Raw genomic sequence first — 4,131 nt, forward strand, 5'->3', positions numbered from 1 at the left:
GGAAATGGATTTTCCCCTCAGAGACTCTATAAGAAAGCAGCCCTTCCAACACCTTGACTTTACCACAAAGACCCATTTTGTACTTCTGGCATCCAGGGCTGTAAAATCATAAATATGTGTCATTTTAAATCACTAAATTTATGGTAATTTGTTACAGCAGTAACGAGAAAGTTAATACCAAGAATATGAAACAAAAAATCAAGGTATTACCATTTTGAAAAACAATTTGGCAATTTATTATACAGTTAAATGTGTATTTATTATATGACCCAGAAATTCCATTCTAGATGTTTGCCTAAGATATGTGAAAACACAGTCCTGTACACCAGTATTCATTTTTATTCATAACAGACAAAAACTGATAATGGCCCATATGTCCATCAACAGGTGAATGGATAGACAAGGTTGTGATGTATTCATGTAATGAAATGTGATAACACAGCAATAAACAGAAATGAACTACTGATAGTCACACCAACATGCATGAATCTCTAAAACATTATGCAAGCTGAAGCCAGGAACCAAATGTACATGCTATATATTTCTTCTTTTAAAAGTTCTATGAAGGGAAATTAATCTATAGTGCCAGAGATCAGGTCATTGGCTGCTTAGGGTTGTGGGGAGTGTTGCCTGTGAAGGGGCATGAGGTGTGATGAAGAAAATATCTTACATTTTGATTGTTGAGGTGGATACACAGGTGTGAAAATGTACCAAAACTCATCAAACTGGTGCTGACAGAACTTCCCTGGTGGTCCAGTGGTTAAGAATCTGCCCTCCAATGCAAGGGACACAGGATTGAATCCCTAGTCTGGGAAGATTCCATATGCCACCGGCGGCTAAGCCCATGTACCACAACTATTGACATCTGTATTCTAGAGCCCATGCTCAGCAACAAGAGAAGCCACCACATGATAAACTTGTAATTTATCAGGTAAATATTTGTTTGTGTAGTTTCCCAGGGTTATTTTCTGGAAACCAGATGGGAACATTTAGAATCCACATGAATTCAGAGCACTAGTGTAGAGCAATGTCTCTGACATTTTTGAAGTCTTGAACAATAATCATTGTCAGCACTAATTTTTTTTTTAGAGTTAAATTTTTAAAATATTTATTTGTTTATTGGCTGCACGGGGTCTTTGTTGCTGTGAACTGGCTTTCTCTAGTTGTGGCAAGCAGAGGCTACTCTCTAGTTGAAGTGCATGGGTTTCTCAGTGATGGCTTCTCTTGTTGCTGAGCATGGGCTCTGAGGTACAGGCTTCAGTAGTTGTGGCACACGGGCTTACTTGCCTTGTGGCATGTGTTATCTTCCAGATGAGGGCCTGAACCTGTGTCCCCTGCACTGGCAGGTGGATTCTTAACCACTGGGCCACTAGGGAAGTCCTGTCGGCACCAATTTGATGAGGTTTGGTACATTTTCACATTTCATTTTCACAGGGTGGCTTCCCTGGTGACTCAAATAGTAAAGAACTGGAGAATCCCATGGACAGTCCACGGGGTCACAAAGAGTCTGACATGACTGAGAGAGTAACACACACACACACATAATTATGAAACTTAAGATGTTACTACTCAAAATATAACAGAGTTACTGTTTTTAAAAGCATCCCTTTTTTAGAGGAGATACTGTTCCTTTGAGGAAGCCCTATATTTTAGGTTGAACCATGTGAAATTACCCTTTGTGTCAGTTGATTTTTTTTTTAATATCCTTGGGTGAATATCCTCTTCCAACTCACATTTTAAAAATTGTAATATAATGACTGTCTTTGTTTTAGTCTCTGTCAATTGAGTTTCAAATATAGTATATATTTTTAAAGTATTTTTATATACAAAATGCTGTCGGTTTAAAACACCCTGCATATATTTACATTCCAAATCAGTGTCACTTTTATCATATGTTGCCATCGTGGAGTGTTTCTTCTGTAATGCATTTAAAAAAGAGCAAAAACGGTATTCTTAAGCAAACAGACTTTGACAAGCTGCTCTGCAAAGCTGATTTAAGTGCATGTTTTTTATTATTTCAGGTGTCTATAATTACCTAAAAGCATGGTGAAGGACAGGGAAGCCTGGTGTGCTGCAGTCCATGGGGTCACAAAGAGTCAGACATGACTTGGCGGCTGAACAACAGCAACAAAATCTAGTGATGAGATTTGACCCAATTCAGGTCCTTCCTTCTAGTATTCATGTCTTTAGTTATTGACTAAAATAATGGGCTTTTTATGTTTGGAAACTACTGTTCTAGGATTGAGTTGAGGTGATAGAGGTACGATGAGAACCTATCATAAAAATGAATTTAAAATTCAGAGAATATACATGTGCTATCCACTTTTTTTGGTGGCATCAGCCATAATTGACCTGTAGAGAAGAGAGTTCTAAGGAAAGTCTATAATATTCTTGTCTCTGGCTTTCTCTATCAACTGGGATAGAAATAAAATAATTTAGATGGACTATTTCAATCCTTTTGGGAGAACATGTACCAAAAACTTAGTCCAAGGAATCATTTTCCTTTGACTGAAAGGGGCTTAAGTCTAAGTTAACAATCAAGAAAATAAAGAAAATCTGTAAAAGAAGAATATAAAAATGATTTATCTTATCAAGATGGGGGTTGGAGGCCTGCAAGAAAGCCCTATTAAGTTCTGCTTTTCAGTATAGAATAATAACTACATTGCTGAAAAGGAAACAAAGGGAGATGGTACTACCACCAGAACATGTATTTTCCCCCTGGATATTTAGGAAGTATCCAAAATACATTCTTCTTCATTCTTAAACTCAGCAGAAAAATGAAAATGTCATTAATATTTTGACCTTACATGTTTTTCTGAGAATATTTTCATCTGTGAGAACCCTTAGATAGTGTTTTCTAGAATTTTCAAAGTAATGAATTTCCTTTCTCTCACATATCATAGCACTCCCATTCTTCTTCATTGTTCTTCCTTTGCCATTAAGCCCAAACTTCCAAATCCTCTAAACTCCAAACTAACAAAAGATACAATTCTTCAGCTTGCTTTCATATTTTTTTTCTGGTATAGCCAAGACTACATGTAATCCAATGACTGAAATATCTATTTGGGCATGAGGAGACATATTTCAAATACTTCTTTTCTGAGATGAAAATAAAACCCTCTTCAATTGTGTGTTCCCCCTTAAACAGTCTTACTTTTAACCTTCGGTTTGCCAGATGGTGGAACTGAATATCCACTTAATATGAACATGGTACCTAGATAGGTTAGATTAAGCCATAACAAGAAGTAAAACAGGAATGTAATTTCTCTATGCTTTCAAAAAAAAAAAGTATGCTTTTTATTTTTTCCTCATTTGTCTGACTCTGAGACAGTGAATACTGATTATAAAAGACACATTGGTGCACCCAACTTCAGTCCATTTTATCCATCTGGGTAGAGAAAGTATGACAGGCGTGCGTGGGTGTGGATGTGTGTTGTGAGAATGTATAAGCAGGAATCCAGGCTTGAGAGCGCGAGAAAGTGAGAGCGAGAAAATGGACTGTGAAAATTTAAGTCTATCCCAAATCCTGATTAACAAGCCTGTTGTTTAATCTTCATTTATCTTAACTCATTTTGTAGTCAGGGCACATGGGCGTCATTTTCCTCAAGGAAGCTTTCTCTGATTAGAAATGCAGAACCAATAGCACTGTGGGCTATTATTTGAAATGCTTCCCTGGTCGTTATTTTTGGATGCCTGTCAGTAAACACAGGTACTAATGGGAAGGTCTCCAGTGTAATAACTAAAACAAACATAGAAGGCAAAAATCACCATCACAATCACACTGGTAATAGGGACAGATAAACCCAGAGCTGCAAATCCCCTGTTCGGTGCCTTGACTGCAGACTCCGACACTTACCTTGAGCTAGACTACTTTTATTAACTTTGCCTTTTTAATACTTCCCCCCACCCCAAACTACCACCATTGGCCTTATTTTTGTTTGCCCCTTGATTTATCTTTCATATCCTGCTTATTTTCTAATATCTTGCCTTCTAATGTCTTCTGAAATTCATATTATCATTTATATCAACTACTACAACTTTTCTTAATTTTTCTTTTTACAAAAGCTAAGGCTTCCTTTTTCCTTAAAAGCACACTTCTTAAAATCTTATGATTAGTGGACACTTTAATTC

Source organism: Moschus berezovskii, chromosome 5 (assembly GCF_049115385.1).
Source record: "Moschus berezovskii isolate FMDL1 chromosome 5, NW_MosBer_1.0, whole genome shotgun sequence".
NCBI lineage: Eukaryota > Metazoa > Chordata > Mammalia > Artiodactyla > Moschidae > Moschus > Moschus berezovskii.